Source organism: Amphiprion ocellaris, chromosome 4 (genome assembly GCF_022539595.1).
Source record: "Amphiprion ocellaris isolate individual 3 ecotype Okinawa chromosome 4, ASM2253959v1, whole genome shotgun sequence".
In the NCBI taxonomy this organism is placed as follows: domain Eukaryota; kingdom Metazoa; phylum Chordata; class Actinopteri; family Pomacentridae; genus Amphiprion; species Amphiprion ocellaris.
Window position 1 is genome coordinate 15,605,961 of NC_072769.1, and position 15,752 is coordinate 15,621,712.

The 15,752-nt window shown below is 38.8% G+C and overlaps 1 protein-coding gene across 1 annotated transcript in view; it reads left to right on the top strand.

Annotated features, from left to right (window-relative positions):
* Window positions 1-15,117: 15,117 nt before the first annotated feature.
* klf3 (Kruppel-like factor 3 (basic)) overlaps window positions 15,118-15,752 on the top strand; it is a 15,772-nt gene continuing 15,137 nt past the window's right edge. Inside the window, exon 1 of the mRNA XM_055010210.1 lies at window positions 15,118-15,401. The gene's annotated coding sequence lies outside the window, so the exon portion shown is untranslated. The remainder of the gene's footprint in view (window positions 15,402-15,752) is intronic.

A 15,752-nucleotide genomic window follows, 5' to 3' on the forward strand; every position in this document is an offset into this window, starting at 1 on the left:
GTTACAGCCCTGCTCACCAGGGGAAAGGGAAGGAACAAAAGAAACAACCAGGCGGTTGATGGTAAATCAAAGTTGATCTTGGTTTTCATTGAAAGTTAAATAAAGAGTACAAACTAAACGAAAGAGATTAAAGAAAAAGGAGGAACTGAGGGCACAGGGTGCTACTCAAACCGTGAAAATTAAAATAACAAAAAGGACTTATAAGAGAAGTTAGAATCACACTTTCACAATCTGTTTTAATAGAACAAAAGTGGAAACAAAACAGACAACAAAAGAAACATGCTGCACACCACATATACCAACTGCCACTGAGTGATAGAACTTTCAAACCAGGTGGAGAGATGATTACTGAGGCTGGACTGGACATCAAGCTGGGTTCTGGTCCTATCAAATGAACCAGAGGAGGAGGCAGGACTTCTGGGTGTGTACAGAAACACAACATATTTAGACACCAGTTGTTGAAAAGGAGCACAGCGGTAAAAGCATTTAAGATTTTGGATCCGTGACAATAAGTGGCTGTGAAGGAGTGGCAGCGAGGTTCACCTTCTTCTCCTAACCACAGCGTCTCTCCCAAATGATCAATTAATGTGCCAAAACATCCCCTGATGTCAGTGTGCAAACTGATACAGTAGTTCTGGCAGCAGTGAGGCCCTTTAGCAGAAATCAGAGCAGAGTGATAAATAGTTTTTGTTGTTTTTATTTCAGTTTGAACATGCCTTCGCTGTGCACAGATCACAATGTGGAATGGAGGGTTGTGTGTATGTATGTGCACTTGTGTTACTCATGTTATGGGGACAACCTTGAGAATTTCAAATCATTCAAAAGTGCTTTCTTAATATATAAGTCTGTGAATGGGATGGCCCCACCGCCCCTGGGGGATTTTATCAAATAGAGAAATGGCATTACTAATTCAAGGTCAACCACCAGGGGTGATTATGAAGTAACATTTAGAAAGTCCTCCTTTGCAGAGATTATCTGTAAAAAGTTGCACAAACTGGAATATTCTCCCTACAGCTATCAGAGAAAGCTCCACCTTTGCCAGTTTTAAGAGACAGTATAAGACATGGCTGATTGACGATCAAGCTTGTGAACATTGAGAAAATCAGGCACTTTAACTACAAACACTTTATGACAGGATCTGCCTAGAAAACACTTTACTAAAATAATAGCACTTTAGGGTAGGTTTAACCCAGTTAGAATTAATTCATCATCATTGTTTTTACTATATTTGTTTTTATACGTCTAACCCTGTATGTTTTTCTTTTATGTTTGGGACAACAGATGGTAAATCTGGCTTATTTACTACAACCTTGTGTAAACTTATAGGATTGTACGTCCATTAATATGAACTGTCCCGTCCAAATAAATAAAGAAATGAATGAAATGAAATGACATAAATGTGTTTATACAGTCACATTATGGGGATCCACATTTTGGGTACAAAAAGTAAATCATGCAAATCATTTAACTCTTATTATTTCACCCATAGCTGTACTTTGTGGCTGTGCTATAATCACCTTTATGCATTTGCAATTTTGTTTATTATTTTTAAGGGGAAGGAAAAAATCAGCACATCTTTCAACTGATAAATATTTCCTCAGTGAGCAGTAAGTTTATGATTGTATTTGCCAAAGTGCAAAAATAAATCTATATTCTTTTAATCCTGTAAATCATAAGAACTGCTGTGGACATTTTTTTTTAAATTCTTTGGCATTTTTTCAGTCTCTCTAGAAATTTCAGAAAGACAGGTTCAATGGATACACTGTATGATATTACATAGGATACTGTTAGAGCAAATCCACAGAAATCAGCAGAAAGGAGAGAATGTGCTGCTTATTTAAAGACCTTTTTCTTTCCTTTAGTCTGACACAAAACGACCAAAATTCAAAGCAAAATTACCACAAAATGATGCAAAACAACTAAATTCTTATACAAAATGACAGCAAAACAACCACAATTTCATCCACTCCGGGTGTCGCAGAGCTCTGAAAACACTCGGAGCATCGACTCTCAGTTTTTTTTTTTTTTATTTCCCCTAAAATCCTCTGAAAATCTTACGTCAGATTTGTCTCTGCAGGTTTTCTGGTCTTAGTCTGACAGAAAATATTATTAAACTCACTTGATCGCTCAGATGTGGGTGTTTTACACATTAATTCCTTATTTCATTTTAGTTCAGTTCAAACTTACATCATCCAGAATTACTACATACAAAATATTCTGTGTTGTTTACGAAGTTTTATGTCTGTCCTGGTAAAACTCTCAGGTGCTGAACATTTATGTGGCTGCAGTAACAGGGGAGAACTTTAAACTTGGGTTCGTCTCTCACCTTTTCATGTGCCGCAAATCACAGCATAACAGTCGACTTTCAGAAATGATGTGTTTCAACCCGTTTATGGCTTTTCCAACTGTGTCTCGTGTCTCTTGGGATGCTGGAGTCAGAAACTTGTAAATCCTACAAACAGAATAAACCTTAAGAGCAGAGGTGAAATTTAATTGTATGCAATTAAACGAAAGTGGAAAATGAGTGTAGAAAATGTAATGTTTCTGATCAAATATTTCTCCAAGGTTATTGATCAAAATCCACTTATCTTAGTGAGAAAAATCCAAATGTGCTATGATCACATTTATTGGAAAAAAGTTTAAATGAATCAATTTTGACTAAGTGGAAAATGAATAGTTACTTACTGCTGAAATCAAAACTCAGTTGAGATGCAGGTCCTGCTCTGATCTGTATCTTTTTTCAATTTAAAACATCACCAAACATGAAAGCTCAATTAATCTTCCAACCAACAAACTGTCAATCAGTGTCTGTGCGTGCGTCTGCATTAGTCTGATTCTGACTAAAGATAAATTAAAATATGCAGCATGTGATGATCAGCCGCGACTGACTACTGCTAGCGTCTGTCTCATGTCAACAAGTAACCTGACAGAACCACAGCAGTTTTTATAGATCCACATCCAGAAAATGATTCATGTACAGAAGGCGTGAAGAAATGTGTGAGTCAAGTCAATCAGAATGTGAAGAATTCATAGAGATTCACCAGTAAGAAGATACCAAGCAAAATATCACGTGGAGCAAAAGTTTTATTTGCTTATTTACTTTGACGGCAGCTCGAGTTGTGCAGAGGAATGAATGTATTGCCTTGTTTAATCTCACCTGGGTGTTTCTGAGGCCTGCGTTTCCAGTGAAATCTTACCTGTCATCTGCCCTCTAGCATACTTCTTGCCTTCCACAGAACTCTATTTCCACCTCACCTGTTTTTTTATTGTGCATTGTTGGCACTGTTTATCGCTACTACCCTCATCCCAGTGGGGCCGTATTGTGCCGTTGTGCCTTGTTAGGCAGGTTAAGTCAGGGTGAGTGTGAAAAATTACAGAAATGCATAAAAACACACCTATTCGTCTGTTGGTTGGTTTTTTTTTGTTGTTGAAATTTTGAATTTTCTACCATAAAAAAGAGACTTGATTTCTCCTGCCAGCCGATCTGATTTACCATGAACACATTCCAAATGTCTCCTACAGTAGATAATAAAGCTTTTGTTGTGACTCCTCTGACTGATTCATCTCTGGGGTCAACAGTAAAACAAAACAAGTGCTTGCTGCTGCACGAAAGAAAGATTTGGTTGTAATCTAATCTTCAGTGCAGCTCAAAGTGTTAAAGATACTTTATGTGTCTGAAACATCTTTAAACCAAGAGAAACCTGTGGGACATTTTAAGCCTGTGGAAGAAAAAAAACAAAACACAATGCAGGGGACCATTTGAAGTGTGCATGCGATACTTTTTTTTGCCTTTTGTAGGGTGTGACCTGCCCTGGGGAGGTTGGGGGCATCTTTCTCTGAGTTTGACCCAGCCCAGTGCTGGTATGTTCGTCTTTACGCCTTCAGGAGTTCAATGTTTCTCTTATGAGTCAACTTGTTTATTCTGAATGCTCCTTGTGTCAAGTTCAAATAATACAGTGATCCAAATAATACAGCTACTTTTTTGAGTTTTGCTACAAACTAATTTCCACCTCTTTTTCTAATTTGAAATAATATGCATACATCCATTCTCTATACACCACTTAATTTTCATTAGTGATAAAGTCAGCTGGAGTCTATCCCAGCTGACTTTGGGTGAAGGCACCCTGGACAGCTCATCAGTCTATCTCAGGGAAACACACACAGACAAACAATCACACACACATTCACACCTAAGGACAATTTAGAGTCACCAATTAACCTCAGCATGTTTTTGGACTGTGGGAGGAAGACGGAGTAGCCGGAGAAAACCCACACATGCACAGGGAGAACATGCAAACTCCATGCAGAAAGATCCTGGGAAGGCCAGAATGTGAACCAGGGATCTTCTAGCTGCAAAACTGAAAGTGCTAACCACCGAGCCACTGTGCAGCCCATGAAATAACATGAATATAATAATAGTAATGATGACAACTTTAGCACTGTCGCCACAGCAAGAAGGTCCTCTGTTTGCGTCCCGGCCTGCGATCTTTCTGCATGAAGTTTGCATGTTCTCACTGTGCATGTGTGGGTTTTCTCAAAAACATGCTGATAATTCTAAATTGTCCGTAGGTGTGAATGCGAGTGTGATTGGGTGTCCTCTGCCTTCATTCTACGTCAGCTGGGATAGACTCCAGCCCCCCCACAACTCTAATGAGGATTTAGCAGTGTATAGATAATGGATGGATGACAACTCTGTATTTTTTTTCACAAAATTGCTGTGTTTTACAAAAAAAAGAAACAATATAATGCATAAAAAATTTATACAGTTTAGTAACTTCTTCCTCAGTAGTTAAATTTTGCTTTTAGATATTGATTTAGCTAATTAGCTCTGGTCCAACATGAGCTGAAGGAGGCACAATGGTACTAGTTGACCTGTATTCTGTCTTGTTATTTATGAGAAATTACTTACATTTTGTACTTGTACTTCTGTGGTATTCTATTTCATACTTCTTCTCTACTACATACTGCATCAAAATCATTTTTTTTTCATAAAACATGTTGCAGTGCTTAAGCCAACCAGTAATGCATTAAGTACCAAAAATTGGCTACACATAAATAAATGACATGGTCAAATGCGTCGGTTTTCATATTGGTACTTTTTAAATCGTTAACTGTGACACGATGAAAGCGATATTGCTGTTATCATAGATTTGAGCCATTTGTTTGAAGATGCTATCTGTGACTCCACAGAGTTTAGTCCTAATCATGATCACAGGTTCAAAAACTTGCCCTCTCTGTTGAGACCGAACAGCTTATTTCAAGATAGATTTTCTCATAAATTACAATGAAGAACTGATCATTTAATGTACACTACCAGCCAAAATTTGGACACACCTTCCCATTCAATGGTTCTTATTTAATTATTTTATGCATTGTAGATTAATACTGAAGACATCAAAACTATAAAAGAACACATATGGTATTATGCTGTAAAGAAAACAGTGTTGATTTTCAGTATTAATCTACACTGTAGACAATAATGAAAAGCATTAAATAAGAAGGTGTGTCCAAACTTTTGACTGGTAGTGTATATTTAGCTCTTTCGAAAGAGACAGGAACTTGAGCGGAAGGCGCCTTTATATCTTCTTTGCTTCTATAATCATGTTTCAATTTATAACCTTGCTAGAAGCAAGTTTGTTGTCTCAGTCCGCTATGTGTTTGGCATCTTTGGATGTGGTTTGTGATAAATGCTGAAATTACTGGTTGCAGCTTTTGGCACAAGTTGAGCTTCAGATATTCAGATATCTTGAGATAAAGATGGAGTAGGACTGGTTGTCACCCTCTGCACCAACACAGTCAGTACAGGTATGTAGGGTAACAGCCATAGAGGCTGTTTTTCTGTTGGATAAGACCAGTTAAAGCCACTAATGTGAGCTGTTTCTGGGGCACACAGACCGACACAGCTACATTTAAAGAATTTGTGACTTTCTAAACAGTCTGATTTACCTCCGTAAACTGCTGGAAGAGCTTGGCTGCAAAGTGGTGGTTAGGAGCTACACCCAGTTTAGGTGGAACCCAGCAGAGGTCAGTGCCAGGACATTTGGGACTTTGCAAGGCACTTCTGTGGAGTCAAGTGTTTTTTTCTCTCGCTGTTTGTCAGAGATTCTGTTGGGGAGTGGCAGCAGAGAAGAGCCACTCAAAATCATTTACATAGATACAAGCAGGAGCCAATGTAAGGCTCTCACAAAGGTGTCTATTTCTGAAGCTGGTAATATCACCATGCTAAGAAGATTATTCACCAATTCTTTTCTTTACTGTATTCTCTATAAAGAGTGCAGATTCTCAGCTGATGGATTATGTTATATATTTAAACCTGTTGAGCTGTACACTAGTAATCACACTGAACAAAGCCTTGCATCACAGTAGCACATATTGATTAATTAATTATCTTGATGGATGGCTGTTTTTTATTCACAAAAAGTAAACTTTGCCATTCTGTGTGTTCCATGGTAGCTTTACTAGATTCAACTATTTGATTAATTTTGTGATCAGTAATTTGTTATTTATCTAAAAGGAGAAAGTGTCATCATAGTCAAATAATTTGCACATACACTACCATTCAAAAGTTTGGGGTCACCCAGGCAATTTCATATTTTCCATGAAAACTCACACTTTTATTTATGTGCTAATTATTATTTATTATTATTATTATTATTTATTAATTTATTAATTAATAATTGCACAAGGGTTTTCTAGTCATTAATGAGAATTTCAACACCGTTAGCTAACACAATATAGCATTAGAAAACAGGAGTGATGGTTTCTGGATGTTCCTCTGTACTCCTATGTAACTATTTCACTAAAAATCAGTCGTTTCCAGCTAGAATAGTCATTTACCACATGAACAATGTCTAGACTGTATTTCTGATTAATTTAATGTTATCTTCATTGGAAAAAAAATGCTTTTCTTTCAAAAATGAGGACATTTCTAAGTGACCCCAAAATTTTTAACGGTAGCGTATTTTGGTCATTTTGCAAACAAAAATGCCAGAAATTACCTTGAACTTCTGCTTTTCTTTGTCCTATATGAGAGCAAATTATATAAAGACTGACAAAACCTGATGATGTGTGACGCATGATGGTACCATCTTGGACTTGAAGAAACTATGATGGGTATTTCTCTTAGTTTTATTAACTAAATGGTTAATAAGTGAATCAAGACAATAATCAATAAAGTACATGAAATGAAATGGTTGAATGCACTCTGCTAGAAGGACAATCTACCTCAGATGGAGGACTGATGGAGACTGTAGTGTAAACTGGGAGAAATTACAGATGTAATAAGAACATATAAAATTTTTTCCCATCGAGTTTCTGTCACTTTAAAGGACATTACATTCATTTCCTACACACATTAACCCTAATCCTGAGCCTAATTACTGCTTCCCTAATTCTTACCAGACCCTTAAAATCAAAGTCTTCATACTGTAGTTTAATGAGTTATATTATGGTGAATTGTTTTTTGTCACCACAAGAGAGGCGGGTCGCCACAGTGTGACTGTATACACAGATTTATGACTCCACAACATGTGTAACACAAGTACACACACACAGACATGCAGCTCTTCTCTGGCTTTCGTTTCTTTTTCCCTGGAAAGAGATGTTTCTATTGCGGTTAGAAACACAGAGTTAAGTAATAACTCAGACAGTCAAGATGACCAGCTGCCCACAACAGAATCTATTTTAAAAAGACAACAACAGTGATAGTAATTACAATGAATTCTAACTGTAATTATGGCAGTAACGGTAACAGCAAGACAGATGATGAATCCTTTCAACTTTCATGATCCTGTTACTTTTCTTATAATGGCAACATGATGTTCAGATTTGTGTTCTCGAGGCCCTGAAATGAAAAGAGTGCTCACATCTTACCGCTAAAATGTGCTAAAACAGGACATTTTCCTGTCGGTTTTTAAAATAAATATCTTCTAACAGGAGCAGTATACATGAGCTACATATATATGTATATATATATATATATATATATATATATATATATATATATATATATATATATATATATATATATATATATATATATATATATATATATATATATATATATATATATATATATATATATATGTGCTGTCTCACAAAAAAAAAATCCTCCTCGTTTTTACAAAATCACACATTCACCGTAAAATCAATCCACATGTAACCAACAGTTACCCTCACACTCAGCATGGACGAAGAGTAAGTGTGAAGTCTTATGGTTTCCCACTTTGGATTAAATACTGCACCTATCCACACAATGACATGTCTTCAGTTACAGGCACGAACCTCCCTGCCCACAAAACTCACAAACAACCTGATGGACAAGTTAAACTCTGTGGAATTCAATCTTCCTCCTTCAGAAGAATTTATTTTTCCCTGATGCAAAGCAAGTATTGATAGAAACTTGCCACTCAGGCAAGTATAATCTGCATTTTTTTTGTGTGTGATTTGCTGACTCCAGACTAACCACAATGCTGCGTGGGTTGAGAGTTTCTGTAATAACGCAACGCTTCAGAGAAATGGTCTCCGGCCAGTTTCATCCCAGTTTTCCCCAAACGTGTTCAGTCTGCACTAACATACAGAAGACACGTTAGAACAGTGTCATGTGATTTGGTCCGAGCCACAGTGTTTGTCAGGACACCAGAGTTTTTTTCACTGCACACAAAGAACAAACATTTAGTGGACTGGGAGGAGACATTTGTCAAAATTGACAAAAAGTATATCATCATAGTGCGTTCAGTGTAGCTGAATTTTTAGCGCGCTACGAATGCTTTGCTCACACAGCAGCAAACCGTCATAAACCAGCCGCTGGAATGACTGGGATTTAGAGTGCAGTGGTGCCGTCTGTGTGACAGGGCCTAATGCTAGTTAAACAGTCTCATAAAAACAAAGTCTGCCTTATTCTGAGCTTAAAACGAAGCTACCCAACACCCAGGCTAACTCTGACCTAACAGCCATGTCTCCATGGTAACAATCAGTGGCTTGCAGACCAGAGGCGCCAACTAACAAGAAAAACTTGGCTCCTAATTTTTGTAGTTCTGCCAAAAGAAAAAAAACAAAAACAACAACAAAGTGTGGGGTTAGCTTTGGCAGTTTACAGTCTTTTACAGATCTGACAATTGCACAATAACAGTCCAAAGATGTGTCTGCATTAGGTCGTTTCTTATAAAGTAGTAATGTAAAATCAGACAACCAAAGGTGTGTCATCCAATTTAAACCAGAAAGTTAGACATATTATATACAATAACTTGAAAAATTTATCAGCCTATCAGATGCAGTCAGTGCTTCACATGACATAATGTAAATAGTTGAACAGTCTATACAGTATGCTGTGGCATCATATCGTTCTTCCTGAGTCATTTTTGACACAGAAACACAGTTACGGTGACTTATCCTACAAGACCAGTACTGTAAGACATCAGTATGTCTCATGCTCCACTTCTCATGCACACAAAGCCGGTTGGGCCTATGTGGATGTATGTTCAGACTTGAAAGGCTTACACCTTTACGAATATAGAAACCAACCATGAAGTAACAGCTGTCATATCATCGCTACTTTGTTTAAATAGTCAGCTCTGCTTTGACACCCAGCACTGCCTTGCCTTGAAGCTCAGGTCGAGTGAGCACAAAGGACAAGGCTGTGATGACAGATGTCTCAGTCTGTGTGTTACGGTTGCAGAGCACCTTTTCTGTTTTGCAAAAGTGTTGAGCAGGAGTTTCTAATCCTTTGCTCTTTGCCTCTAAATCTTTATGACCCCTTTTTACACATGTGCAGGGGATTTAGGAACACCTGCAAGTTATGACGGTAAAGCACAAAAACTAAATAAAACAGGCCGAAAAACAAAAAACAGAACATTGTACTAGTGTTTGCAGAAGGCGGAAATTTTACTGAGACTCACTGGGATGAATAAAGAGCGTAGAGCATAATTACTCTGCCATGGAACGCAGTGGAGTTCTGTGGTGTACGCTTATCTGTCTGTTTGTCTGTTAGCAACATTACTCAAAAACAGACTAACGGATTTGGATGAAATTTTCAAGGAAGGTCAGAAATGACACAAGGACCACCTCATTAGATTTTGGCAGTGATGCTGCTCATAATCTGGATCCAAGGATTTGTTAAAAATTTTTGTATCATTGCAAGATAGCGAGAGTGTCACAGTAACTATAGCAACAAGTGAACACTACATCAGCTGCCTGCTGACAATCACATGATTGTGATCTTACTAAAAATCCACCGCTGCAGACTTATCGGGACTTATCCGTTGGAAATCATACGATTGATCAGCCTTGGTGGAGTGCTGCGCTTTGTGAGTGCTTTTCTTATTTCTTTAATACACTCACTGAACACTTCATAAGAAATAACTGTGAAACCTAATGATCACCTTAAAGAATGCAAAAAAATGCACTGAATCTAAAGAACAAAGTACTATTCAGTGTTTTGTCTAAATAAAGTCTCCTACAGACTACAAGGATTCCTTTGTTAAACTCAACAATTTCCAATGGCCCGTTGCCAAAGATAATAGGAGAAAATGTTCACTGTATGATGCTTCCTGATGAAAGACACCTGTCAGCTCATCACACACCGAGTATTTACTTGTTACACTATTAAACTGCATTGTTAGGCCATAACAGTAAGCGGTGCATGTAAGTGAGATAGCAAAGCACAGGTGTTCCAGTACAAGAAATGATAGGAGAGGTGAGAAAGAAGTATATTTTCTATACCACCTTTCTACCCGCTGTGTGTAAATCCTTATACATTTTTTAAAGTTTGTCTGTAGGCAGTTTAAAATGTGGTTAGGTTGGTTTTTCGAGTATGAAGAACTTGAAAAGCCCAGAACATTTTATGATGCGTATCAATACAACTAGCAAGCTGCGTGATGCTGTTGGCACAGCGATGAGAAAGAAGTGGCAAAAGTGATGTCAGTAAACTCACTGCCAGTGAACAACTGTATTTTCTGCATTTTTCAGGAACAAGTGGAACATGACAGTGACATACACTACCTGTCAAAAGTTTTTCTTCTTGACTTCTGCACAACATAACTGATGGTGCAAACCCCATTATGAAGGCAACAAATTCCACAAAGGAACCTTGACAAGGCACACCTGTGAAGTGAAAACCATTTCAGGTGAAGCTCATCCAGAGAATGCCAAGAGTGTGCAAAGCAGTAATCATAGCAAAGGGTGGATATTTTGAAGAATCTAAAATATAAAGCATGTTTCGACTTATTTCACACTTTTTGTTTATTACATAATTCCATATGTGTTCAGTCACAGTTTTGATACCTTCAGTGAGAATCTATAATGTAAATAGTCATGAAAATGAAGAAAAAACATTAAATGAGAAGGTATGTCCATACTTTTAACTGGTAGTGTACGCTGACCTGCCACAACATTGAAACCCTTGACAAGTGATTTGAAAATTTAATACAATGCAATGATCTGCTGGGAGACCTGCCACTTCAAAGCATACTACCCACCTAAACATTTCTGCAGTTTAAGCTCCTCACAACAGCAGGGGTCCCCTACAGCAGGACAGTACTCACTGCCACACTGCAGAAATTGCTAAGGAGCAGCTTGAAGAACCTGACAAAGACACTAAGGATGACCTGACCTCCAACCTCTCCAGATCTCAGATGCATCCACGGGATTTACTGTCCAATTCCGGGTGCCAGATTCAACGGGACACCCCAGACTTCATGTGCCCATAGCCCGATGGGTCGGAAATGTTTTGGTGATTTTAATGTTGAGATTGATTGGTGTCTAGTCTCTATATGTAGCCCTGTGATAGACTGTACCCTGCCTTCACGCTAAGTCAGCTGGGATAGACTCCAGCCCCCCTCCCCGTGACCATAATGAGGATTAAGTGGTGTATAGATAATGGACGGATGGATGAGTGGTGTCTACATATACAGTTCATTAGCTGAACAAATGGACACTACAAGTGTAATCTTCTTCCTCTCCATCCAATGCAGGATTCAATGAATGCAAGTCTGTTACTCACTTAACATTTTATTCTGAATTTCAGAGAAAAATGTCTGATGCGTATCCACTGAGGAGGACATACATCCACATAGATCAGTTACATCATCTTGTTTGTAACCATGAGTGAGTAAAGATTGTATATCAGTGGATGCCAAACAAAGGTAACTAAGACATTTCACGCGTGTTGTATCAACACTAATTCATGTCTTTTGTTCCTGTACAACCATCTGACACTGGTTTTCTAACAAAACTGTCCTGCCTTTGGTGGTTTTGTAATTTTTTTATTTAAATCATATTATGAAATAATTAAAATTTGTACTGTAAAGCATGTTATGAACACCTGAGTGGTTGTAATGTTCAGCGATCAGCGATCCTGTTAGGGGGTGAAATGGTCTTGGATCAGGACTAACGTGTCAGATGTTCCACATCCAGTCTACACAAACAAACAGTGTTGACTGAAGTGATTCTGTGTTAATGCCAAACACTTACTGAAACTTTAACTGGAAAAATAGTTTGAAGTTCAACTATTGTTGCTGCGGTTATCTGCAGTTTAACATACCATGGGCACTGATTCATATCAGAAGTCAAACCGTTGGCAGCGACAACAACATAACTTGTTACATAATTTTAAATGCACTTGCAAGCCAATTAGAAGCAAGTATTTACTGTCACAATGACAGAAAAATGTTGCACATTAAATTAAACAAATTCAGTTTAACTCATTGCTCTGTGGCTTTCTCTCCCTCTTGTCTCATAAACAGTGTTGCAGTTCCCTGTTGGAAGAGTTTGTTCCTTATCACACCCTGGTTGTCATCTTCCATCTGCTACAAGCAAACACAAACACACATAAACACATGCACACACATGCACACACACACACAAACACACACATGCACGCACGCACGCACACACACACACAAGTTTGCTGAAAAGACAGAGGGAAACAACTCAGATATAGTTTTTAAATACTGTTAAATACACATTTATATTGCTTATGCTTTATCACTAACACGTCCATAGTATAGCAGAACATTTGGCCGAAAATTTCTGTTATAATTAATATAAAAAATCTAGAAAATGCTTTTGTTCACTTCTCTCGGTCAAACCCTTCCATTTTGTCTGTCAGTATACCTTAAATTCAATTATATAGATAAACAAACAAATCAAAATTCTACAGAAATGTGTTTGTCAGTCATACTCATTCCACAATATGCTTTACTTTTAAAACAGCATTTGGTTTATTCTTAAAATGTGCACAACTACCTACTGTAAATCACTTATGAGCAATACCGTCTTTATTATTATTTTAACATCTGATTCTGTGTATCACAATTTAGTGATAAAATATAAATACGTACATTCACTACTACAGCACTTATTATTGAATAGCAATTTTGAGGAATTTGTATGCAAATTTTGAACTGAATTTGTCTGCAGGTTGTTAGCCCAAAAGTCGTGGGGCTCATCCAGATATGGTTTTGCAAATGTCAGACGAGTCTTTATGTTATTTTTGGTCTGTAGTGGTTTGAGCCTTGCAACTCTCCCATGATGCCATTTTCTCCCAGTGTCTTCCTTATTATGGAATCATGTAGATGGACTGAGGCCAGTGAGGTCTGCAGATCTTTCGATGTTTGGGTTCTTCTGTGACCTCCTGGTTGAGATGTCAGTGTGCTCTAGGAGAAATTTTGGAACTAAACTATAAAAAAGCAAGGATGGTCGTGTTTTAGCTCGTCTATACAGAGAATTACCGCCAGTAAAAGCTCCAGTAGCATATTGTAACCACTTTGCTTCTTCTCCATATAATCATTTAAATAAGGATTAAATATATGATTTTTTAAAAAGTATATGAATAAGTCATTTGTGTGGGGGACGTGGTCAGAAAGAAATCGCCACAGTCTTGATAAAATATAACTTAAACACTGAAGCTGTACAACTGGAAAGTAAATGTTTTAAATTGCTCACATAAATTACGCCACATAGCTTAATTGGTTATTTAAAGCAAATTTTAAGGTTTTTAACCCTTTTAGCACGATAATACTCATTTCTTCATTTCCACTCATTTCCTCCCTCTCCCCACATGGCATTCAGTCATTACCGTAATGCATATAATAGCACCGGAAAGCCCCGTTTCACAGCTTTCAGGGGCAGTTTGAATGATTAAAATTGCACGAAGTAGCAAGAAGTTAGAGTAATTTGAAATACAGCGATGATCAGAAGCATCCATCCATTATCTATACACTGCTTAATGCTCATTAGGGGCACAGGGGGGCTGGAGTCTATCCCAGCTGGCTTAGGGTGAAGACAGGGGATGCTGGACAGGTAACTGTCTATCACTAGGCTACATATAGAGACAAACACACTTGCAGTCACATCTATGGCCAATTTAGAGTTGCCAATTAACCCGAGCATGTTTTTGGACTGTGGGAGGAAGCTGGAGGACTCGGGGAAAACACACACATGCACAGGGAGAACATGCAAACACCATCCAGAAAGATCCTGGGAAGGCGGGAGAAGCGAACTGTGGATCTAGCTGCAAGGCGAAAGTGCTGACCACCAGCAGCCTGGTCAGAAGCAGTGCAGTGCATGGAAAAATGTGGACATGTACCATCAGACTATCAGACTTCCTGAAGGAAGCGTGGACAGCAGCAGCAGCGGCAGCAGCATCAAGCAGCCCATTCAGAGCAAGGCCAGAACCAGGGGTTTCACAGCCCTGGTAAAAATGAACCATCTCTGCAGTATTTTGAGCTGAAAGAATAGAAAGATACATTCTAGGGGCATGTGACACTGACATTCAATTGCACAAAAGGGGGCAAACTGTGGGACCTTTAGTATCAGTTCAACTACTTCCTAATATCTGAATTCATTGTTCTGGTTGAGTCACAGGTTTGAGGCGCATTAATGACGCTGCTGTAGTGGCTTGATCAGTTCCTGCTGGCTGCTGTCTCTGAGTGAAAATTGCAACACACACACGCACACACACGCACACACACACGCACACACACGCACACACACGCACACACACGCACACAGACCGGACCACCCCGCCCCGCCCCGCCCCGGTCCCGCCCAGCGGCCCGACCCCACGGAGAACAGACAGCGGATCATGTGACAGCAGCAAGCCTCTGAACGACAAAAGCGCACAGACACACACTCAGCCACACAGTGAGACGCGGACACACACACCGAGAGGAGAGTTTCGTAACTCCGGGAAGTTTTGCGGAGCCATCGATCACTCGGTCTTGTTTTCTCTGAGCCTGATGTCAGTGACACAGCGGAGCTCTGGTCGTCGCCTGCGTCACTTTTTCAGCGGAGTTGCCTGATTGAGTTTTTATTTTTTCCCACCGGAGACGGAGCCGATCAGCAAGGCAGCAGTGAAACCAGCGTCTGTCCTGCAGGAATAGACCGAGTCCTCCATCCGAGAAGTAAGTCCGATGTGGCCGTAGTGTATCCCGAGCTGCTTGCCTGGCATGCTGCTCTTATTTCCTCTCGGATGTGCTGCTGTGAAGCCTGTAATTGCAACGTGGGCTTTTAAAAAAGTTGCATTGTGGTGAAATTTACCTCAGGTGAGAAGAGCTCTATAAATCCAGAGGTTTGCTTTAATGACATCAGGCGGCTTGTGCGTAATTGGGTGTGCCATTAATTCATCAGTTAACGACCCCGAACAGTTTTTATGACGGTGACCTATTTTTTTCTGCGTTAAAATCAACGCGTTTATTTTTAAAACATTTTGAAATGTCACTCTTTACATTTATTAACCTGATGAGTGAAGATCT